Source organism: Stomoxys calcitrans, chromosome 1 (genome assembly GCF_963082655.1).
Source record: "Stomoxys calcitrans chromosome 1, idStoCalc2.1, whole genome shotgun sequence".
NCBI lineage: Eukaryota > Metazoa > Arthropoda > Insecta > Diptera > Muscidae > Stomoxys > Stomoxys calcitrans.
In genome coordinates this window covers 220393290-220403289 of record NC_081552.1, presented here as the reverse complement: position 1 = coordinate 220403289, position 10000 = coordinate 220393290, and the positions used below count along the sequence as shown (strand labels likewise).

The 10000-nt window shown below is 41.1% G+C and overlaps 1 protein-coding gene across 1 annotated transcript in view; it reads right to left on the bottom strand.

Moving 5' to 3' along the window:
* Positions 1 to 10000, bottom strand: part of LOC106093461 (uncharacterized) — a 308595-nt gene that overhangs the window by 175258 nt on the left and 123337 nt on the right. The window lies entirely within an intron of this gene.

Here is a 10000-nt window from a genome sequence, read left to right as displayed (position 1 = left end):
ATATAAATAGGCCTGTATTTCAAAAAAGTTTAAAAGGAGAGGTATTATGTGGGAATAATTCAGTACGTCAGTCAGCCCACCACCATAGAATAGGGTGTATACTAATCTAGACATTCCGTTTGTAACACTTCGAAATATTGATCGTCCTTCCGTCTGACCGTCTATCAAAATCCCTATGGCTTTCGAAGGCATGAAGATATCGTCTTGAAATATTGCACCCATTCTTCCAATTCACGTAAATCGTTGGGGATGGCAATGGGCCATATCGGTTCAAATTTGGATGTAGCCCTCATATAAACCGATCCTCGGGTTTTGACTTCTTGGTACCCTAGAGCAGACATTTGACACGATTCTTCCTATTGATGCAAACCGTTGGGGATTGCAAATGGCCCATATCGGTTCAGGATTCGATAAAGCCCAGTTATTGTAGCCTTCCAATAACCAATGGCCAACATCAGCTTCTGTTCCCAGGTAGGGGGCGGCAGTAGCCAAGCGTAGGTTTTTGGAGCAAGTGGCTCGCGACATCGAAGGAAACATGTGCGATCCCACATAACTCATGCGGTTCGGGCGCTGGGTCAGTTACCCTCACCCGGATAACTATAAGGATAACTCTGAGAAACAAAAGAATAGTAGAAAGTAAAAGCGTACTAAGTTCAGCCGGGCCGAATCTTGGGAACCCACCATCATGGATTCTGCTAAAATATAGGAGGTATATCCGGTTATAGACCGATTTGGACCATTGTTGGACAGATGTTGGAAGTCATAATAGAACACTATCTGCCAAATCGGAAACAAATCACGGCTAGTAAATGCTAAAGGTGTCAAATCGGGAAATCGGTGTATATGGGAGCTATTGGGTTGCCCAAAAAGTAATTGCGGATTTTTCATATAGTCGGCGTTGACAAATTTTTTCACAGCTTGTGACTCTGTAATTGCATTCTATCTTCTGTCTGTTATCACCTGTTACTTTTAGCTTGCTTTAGAAAAAAAGTGTAAAAAAAGTATATTTGATTAAAGTTCATTGTAAGTTCTATTAAAAATGCATTTACTTTCTTTTAAAAAATCCGCAATTACTTTTTGGGCAACCCAATATATCAGGTTCTTGACTGTTTTGGACCGTACTTGCCACAGTTATTGGAAGTCAAAACAGAAAACTATTGTGCACATAGTCAAATTGTAAAAAAAATGCGGCTTCCAGGGGCTCAAGAAGTCAAATCGGGAGATCGGTTTATATGGGAGCTATATCCAAATCTAAACCGATATGGCCCATTTTCAATTCCCAACCTACTTCAAAATTAAGTATATGTGCAAAATTTCCAGCAGCTAGCTTTACGCGTTCGACCTCCATTGTGATTTCGACACACGGACATGGCTAGATCGACTTAGAATGTCGAGACGATCAAGAATATAAAGGGTGATTTTTTAAGAGCAATAGAATAGTTTTTCAAAAAAAAAAAAAAAAACCAATGAGAGCGTGCTAAGTTCGGTCTGGCCGAATCTTATATACCCTCCACCATGGATCGCATTTGTCCAGCTCTTTAATTTAATGAGAATTGCTCCCTCTAGCGGCTCAAGATCCAAGTTCAGCTTATATGGCAGCTTTACCAGGTTATTAGCCGATTTCAACCATACTTAGCACAGTGGTTGGAAGTGACACCAAAACACCACGTACAAAACTATAGCCAAATCGGATTGTTGGAAGTCTAACGGAACACGAGCTCAATAAGTCAAATCGATATTGCTTTATATGGGAGGTATACCAGGTTATAAACCGATTTGATGCGTACTTGGCACAGCTGTTAGAAGTCGTAACAGAATACCATGTGCATAATTTCAGCCAAATTGAAAAAAAAAAACTGAGGCTTCCAGGGACTCAAGAAGTCAATAGGGGAGATCGGTTTATATGAGAGCTATATCAGGTTCTTGACCGATTCGGACCGTACTTGGCACAGTTATTGCAAGTCATAACAGAATACTATGTGCAAAGATTGAGCCAAATCGGATGGTGGGACTCAAATGAAAGGTATTTGCGAGTGGAATACGAATCTGATAACCAAAAGTGGGAACACGTTTCTGGGGATGGTCCCCCAAAGCACCCCCCAAACAGAACATATTTACTGACCATGGGAATATGGGGCTTAAATAAAAGGTATTTGAGTGTGGAATTCGAATCAGATATCCAAATATGGGACCTCTCTCCAAAAACATCCCCCAATAGGGTAAAATTTACGACCATAGCAATATGGGGCTCAATTGAAAAGTCTTTGGGAGTAAAGCACGAATCTGATATCAATATTTGGAAAAAGTGTCTGTGGAGCCACCCCACCCCCACAACACCACCCAAATAGAAAGTATTTGCTGACTATTGCAATATGAGGCTCAAATAAGAGGGGTTTTAGAGTAGAACACGAATCCGATATATATTGGGTTGCCCAAAAAGTAATTGCGGATTTTTCATATAGTTGGCGTTGACAAATTTTTTCACAGCTTGTGACTCTGTAATTGCATTCTTTATTCTGTCAGTTATCAGCTGTTACTTTTAGCTTGCTTTAGAAAAAAAGTGTAAAAAAAGTATATTTGATTAAAGTTCATTCTAAGTTTTATTAAAAATGCATTTACTTTTTGGGCAACCCAATATTATCAAGACCAACTCACGGAGTGGCCGCCCATCCCCCAAAACACCCCCCAAGTCGGTCATGTTTGCTGAGTATGGAAATGTGGGCCTCAAATTAAAGGTATGTGGGAGTTGACCACGTACTTGATATCAACATTAGGGACCAACTGTCCAGGGGACGTCCACCACCATAACAAACCCCAAATAGGACGTATTTGCTCACCAAGACAATTTGGGTCTTAAAGAGAGTGGAACTAAATATTCATAGTTTTTAGGACCAATACCCCATCCCGAACATAATTGCTGACTTTTGCATTAAGGAGTTCAAATGAGATTAGAAAACGAATTTGATATCCAATTTCGTGGCCAATGGCAATATGGGGTTCAAATATACGAGAATAGAGCACATTGCTGATATATTTTCCGGGCTTAGCGATTGGGGGACCACCCCAATCCCCTAAATACCCCTAAGTCGGGCATATTTACCGACCATGTCAATGTGGCGCTTAAATGAAATGTATTGGGGGGGTCGAGCAAGAATTGATGCCCACTTTCGGAACCAATTTTCTGGGGGTATACCCCTTTCCCAAAATACCCCACAAACAGCAATTTTTTACTGACCATCGCAATATGGGGCTCAAATAAAGGTATTTGGGAGTAGAATACGAATTTGATAGCCAAATGTAGGACCATGTATTTAGGCCATCATTCCTTCCCCCAAAACACCCCCCAAAGGGTAAAAATTTTTCGACCATGCCAATATGTGGCTCTAATGAAAGGTATTTGAGATTAGAAAACTAATTTGATAACCAATTTTGGGGCCATGTGTTTGGGGGACGCCTTATCGTGTAAACTATCCTTAAAACAATGGCAATATGGGGTTTAAGTTAATGGTATTTGAGAGAAAAGCACGATGCTGATATTTTTTCAGGGCTAAGTGTCTGGGGGACCACCTCATCCCCGAAAACACCCCTAAATCAGACATCATGAGAATATCGGGCTGAAATAAAGTATTTTAAGAATGGAGTACATCTTACCCTGTCCAGCTAGTCCAAATATTATGCTAATGACAAAAGTAGAGCTTGACAGTTGAAAACGCATTGATTTTAAACAAGCCGAACTTTGTATTCTAACCATATCCATGGTAATAGGATATGGTTAGCATCGGCTCGGTTAAACTGAATGCGTTTTCACTTGTCAAGCTTTAATTTTGCCATTTTGTGCAAATATAGAGCTCGTTTGCTTTAAAATGAACCTTAACCTCCTTGTTGACCCTCTTGAATAACTTTTTAAAACACTTTATGCCAAGTACAATCTTTAGCCTATTCAATATTTTCGGCCTTTGTTCAGCAGCAGTCTTTTTAATAGCCTACCCACACATTTGCATTATCTTTAACATGGTCAGCTACTTGACATACAAACACCCATATACACACACACACACACACACACACACTTGAAAGCAACTGACATCATTAAACGCCTTAACTGGGTTATTGGCTGCGATTGTAAAATTTCATAGTTGCCAGAATAACACTCGTATTTCATGATGGCATATCGCGATAACACCACAAGAATAGTTTCGAGTTTCAACTTCCGAAATGTGTAAATTCACCATGGACTTTGCCAGTCAGCACATAATTGTTTGGTTCAGAGTTAATATGTAAGTGGGTGGAGTTGTTTAATGGAAATGCCATGACGCCTGGTTTTGTAATTATTGGTTTGGAAAGTTAGGAGTACCATGGCTTTATAAAAGACCACAATTACGATATAAAAGATTAAGGAAGCCATGCAGTTACTTTAATTAAATGGTTTAAAAGGGGTGTTAATTAAGTTAGGAGAGAAAATCTTAAGAAATAAAATTAATTTATATTAAAAACAAGTAAGGACGGGTTAAAGTCAGGCCACGCCGATCTCTTGATATCTAACACCACATGGGGTGTGCAGGCCAAATCGTCGAAATTAAATTTGCATAGATCGGAAATGTAGAATTACGACCAAAATCCGTAGGTATTGTGGGGTCAAAAAGAAAATGTATAGAAGATCGTTGATAAAAAAATTTGCAAAAACTCTAAAAGTGAACATCAACACTGATCCAATCCTAAGACCAAAATCGGGTGATCTAGGTCCTCAGAGACTGGATGCTAAAAAAAGCTGCATAAATTGTGGGTCCCATATATATAAGGGAGAAAGTGGGACAGGGCACGCCACAGGTGGGCACTTTATCGCCACTGCTATGGGTGAGCTATGCTGACTGAACCCGATGTTAGAATACTTCTAAGTGGTAAGGATACGAACCAGCTATGCAGAAGGACCGAAAGGGTCTTTCAGATGGCATACGACTGGGCGAGACCTAGGGTCTTTCAGATGGCATACGACTGGGCGAGACCTATGAGTCTTAATGCTAACCCAGAGAAGACTTAAATCTGCCTAGACAAGAGAAAGACGAAGGTGGGCCAATTTAACGCACCACGTTTCCTCAACAAAACGATGTCGATATCTGACAAGGTCCAATAATTGGCAATGATCTTAGACAGGAAACTGAATTGGAGGTATCCCATTCAGGAGCGTGCCGAGAAGGCTCACAGATGTTGGGCACTATGTAGAAGGGCCGTAGGCCCAAAGTGGGGTCTGATCTCAAGAAAAATCCTCTGTTTCTACAGGAGCGTGATTAGACCATTACTTATGCCTCAGTAGTGTGGTGGAATGCGATGGAGAACAAGTGCAATGTGCAAGATACTACAACAAGTTCAGAGAACAAATTGTCTTGACACAAGCGACGCGATGAGGTATACGCCCATAACACTGGAGACTATTCTTAAACTCCGACCTATAGACATACAGACTTAGTGTGAAGCAGAAACTGCGGCTATGGGAGAATGGAGAGAGGATAGGAGCGGGTCATAACATTGTGTTATCATCGAGGCGACGATAGGAAACCTGGACGAAATGGCAGAAGTTTCCGATCCGATACCTAAGACGACATTTGAGGTCGTGTGTAATGCACTGCTGCCAGAGGCACGTTCTTGGATTGACGGAACTCTGTTTTTCCCACCTGGAAATCATGCTTCTTATTTTGATATAATAGCATACCCGCAAACATACTAAATGTTGCAAAATAATGAATTACTGCCAAATGTGCTGAATCACCCGAAACAATGACTCCGTGCTACTTACAAAATCCTTAATTATTTTCCAAACCACACCCCTAAGTTGGTTTATGTCTGGTGTCTTTTAGCCGCGAAAGCCGAGCCATGACATAAGAAAGGCTCCAACGCACAGTGGGATGAAAAAAAAATAAGCGGAAATAAGTCTGCCATTTTGGAACAGCTAGAGATATCTTCATGAAATTTTACATGGTTATAGCTGAAGTGTCCAGTTTATATGGAAAATTTCAGTGATCTGATATATAAAACTAAATACAAAAATTTTGGTATCCAAATTTCGGAGGGGGAACCTAGAAGCCCCCCCCCCCCACCACCAAAACCTAACAAACATATATTTACACCAATCACGACAATATGGTACTCAAATGAAAGGCATTTACGAGTAGAATACGAATCTGATATCCAAATGTAGGTTCAAGTTTCTGGGGTCCACCCCTTTCCCAAAACAACCCTCAAAGAGGGCTTATTTACTGACCATGGCAATATGGGGCTTAAATAAAAGCTATTTGAGTGCAGAATACGAATCTAATATCCAAATGTGGGGCCAAGTGTTTAGGGGCCCCCTCATTAAAACACCCCTAAAAGAGAACAAATTTACTACCATAGTAATATGGGGCTCCAATAAAAGGTCTGCGGGAGTAAAGCACAAATTTGATATCAATATGGGGCCATACCACACCCATAACACCATCAATATTGCACGTATTTGCTGACCATTCCAATATGAGGCTGTAATAATAGGTATTTTGGAGTAGAACACGAATCTGATATATGTTTTCAGTGCCAGCTGACTGAACGGCCTCTGTATCCCCCAAACCGATCATGTTTGCCGACTATGGAAATATGGGCCTCAAAGGAAAGCTATTTGAGAGTAGACCACGAATCTGATATCAACATTCGGGACCGACTGCCTAGGGCACGTCCCACCTCCACAACAACCCCCAAATAGGACATATTTGCTCACCATGACAATTTGGGTCTTAAAGGTAGTGGATTTCGATACTGATAGTTTGTAGGGCCCATACCCCAAAGCGGACATATTTGCTGACTTTTGCAATAAGGGGTAAAAATTAAATGTATTAGAAAACGAATTTGATATCCATTTTTGAGGCCAATGCCAATATGGGGTTCAAATAAATGATATTTGAGAGTAGAGCACGATGCTGATATATTTTCAGGGTTTAGTGTTTGGGGGACCACCCCACGCACCAAAACACGCCAAAAACGGTCATATTTATATACTACTAGCTGGACAGGGACCGCTCCGCTGGGCCTTCTTTAGCTCTCTAATATGTTTTTAGGGTGGGGACACTTCGCCCTGAATGTGGATATCGAATTCGTGCTACTGTAGCCTATGTCCGCTGAAGGCCTGCGTTCAAATCCTGGCGGAACTTCGGACAGAATTTTAAGCGGTGGTTATACCCTCTTAATGCTGGCGACATTTGCGAAGTACCATGCCATGCGTGGTCATGTAAAAAATTCTCCCTAAGGGGGTCTCGCACTACGGCACGCCTTTCGGACTCAGTTATAAAAAAGGTCCCTTATCGTTGATAAACTCAACTTGAATCGGAAAGCACTCATTGATGTGTGAGAAGTTTGTCCCTGCTCTGTTCCTGGGCAAATTTTTACTCTACTCCCAAATGTCTTTCTTTTGAGTCCCATATTATCGAATTGGTAAATATTTCGGGTTTAGGGGGTATTTCGGGGGTGGTCACTTGGCAATTTAGGTAAATATAAATTTCGTGCTCTACTTTCAGAAACGTAATGGCATGATCGGTAAATAAGTTGTGTTTGACGATGGGGTGGACTCCAGGGTCTTTGTCCCGATAAAGAAAATAAATTTCCCGAAAATCAATAAATTTCCACCCCAAATAGTAGCTTTTATATAATATGGAGGTATTTTGGGGTGGGGCGGCTTCCTAAACACATGGCTGTATATTGTCGTTATTGGTCTATATATCCATTTGGAGGGCTTTGAGCGGCCCTCGCGGCTCCCATTCCCAACAATAGAAACCATATTCTTTTTTTTTTGTTGACTGTAGTGCAAAAATTTCGAACGAATCGCATTACCAATCTTCGGGATCTGATATTTTTGAAATTAGGGTAATGAGTAGTGCTTTTTAGGAGAGACTATTGACTCAAATATGGATATCAAATTCGTGTCCACTCCCAAATCCCTTTACTTTAAGCCCTATATTGTAGGGGTTGGGGTAACCCCCTACACTTCGATATGATTTTGTATGCCAGATTTGTAATCTACTCCCGAATACCTTTTATTTAAGCCCCATATTGATATGGACGACCAATTTGTCTGATTTTAGACATTTTTATTCCATATTCGTATTCTACTCTTCAATACCTTTCATTTGATATACATATTGTCTTTATTGGTCCACTAGTGATTTTGGGAGGTATTTTTGGGGTAACGGGGAGGGTCCGCCCCCTTCCGATATCAACAAAGTATAAAGCACACTTCTTAATCCTGACCATATTCGTAACCTACTTCCGAATACCTTTCATTTGAGTCCCATATTGCCACTCTCGTCCAATGAACCAATTTTAGAGGGTTTTGGAGTTGGGGCGGCCCCCCAGTTATTTGGACCCAATTTTTAATGAAATTCGTTTTCTACTCCTGAATACCTTTAATTAGAATCCCATATTGTCCTGATGGGTACACTCTTATTGGGCGGTATTCGGGTGGTACTTTTGGGTTAAGGGGGAGGGTCCGCCCCTCCCCTTCCGATATCAAAAAATTATATAGCAAACCGACAAACAAACAAACACAAATTCATCTTATATATAAAAATCAATTTGTGTTTGTTTGTAGGTTTGTTTGTTTGTTTGTGTGTTCCTTATAAACTCAGAAACGGCTGAACCGATTTTCATGAAATTTTCACAGATGGTGCATAATGATCTCGTGGGGAAAATAGGGTACTACATTTTTTGATATCTGTGGGGGGGGGGGTGGGGGCGGACCTTCCCTTACCCTTATTTTCAGAAACGTTAGATCTCGGAGATGGGTGGTGCAATTTAAACGATATTTTTGTGCTCTCCTATAGTACCCTAAAAATAAAAATTTGGTATCCAACCTAGGGGGGCTGCCCCACCCTAAACCCCACCAAATATATATTTAGACCAATCACGGCAATATGGGACTCAAAAGAAAGGTATTTAGGATAAGAAGACGTATCTGATATCGAATTGTCGGACCAAGTGCTAGGGGGACCACCCCAAGCCCAAAACACCCCTAAATCGGACATATTTACCGACCGTGGCAGAAATGGGACTCAAATGAAAGTTGTTTGCGAGTAGAATACGAATCTGATATCCAAATGTGGGACCACGTTTCTGGGGGTCCATCCCTCTCCCAAAACTCTCCCCAAACAGGACTTATATACTGACCATGGGAATATGGGGCTTAAATAAAAGGTATTTGAATGCAGAATACGAATCTGATATCCAAATATAGGACCAAGTGTTTGGGGGGGCGACTCTTACCAAAAACAACCCCCAAAGGGGACAAATTTACGACCATAGCAATATGGGACTCAAATGAAAGGTCTTTGGGAGTAAAGCACGAATTTGATATCAATATTCGGGAAAAGTGTCTATGGGGCCAACCCACCCCCACAACACCACCCAAATAGTAAGTATTTGCTGACTATTGCAATGTGAGGCTCAAATAAGAGGGTTTTTAGAGTAGAACACGAATCCGAATCAAGGCCAACGCACTGAGTGGCCGCCCATCCCCCAAAACACCCCCTAAGCCGGTCATGTTTGCCGACTTTGGAAACATGGGGCTCAAATTAAAGGTATTTGGGAGTAGACCACGTATCTGATATCAACATTAGGGACCAACTGTCTAGGGGACGTCCCACCACCATAGCAACCGCCAAATAGGACGCATTTGCTCACCAAGACAATTTGGGTCTTAAAGAGAGTGGAACTAAATATTTATGGTTTTAAGGGCCAATAACCCAAACCGGACATATTTGCTGACTTTTGCAATAAGGAGTCTAAATGAGATTAGAAAAGGAATTTGATATCCAATTTTGAGGGCAATGGCAACATGGGATTCAAATAAATCGTATATAGATATATGAGAATAGAGCACGTTGCTGATATATTTTCCGGGCTTAGTGTTTGGGGAAACACACCTAAATCGGGCACATTTACTGACCATGTCAATGTGGAGTTTGAATGAAAGGCATTGGGGGGT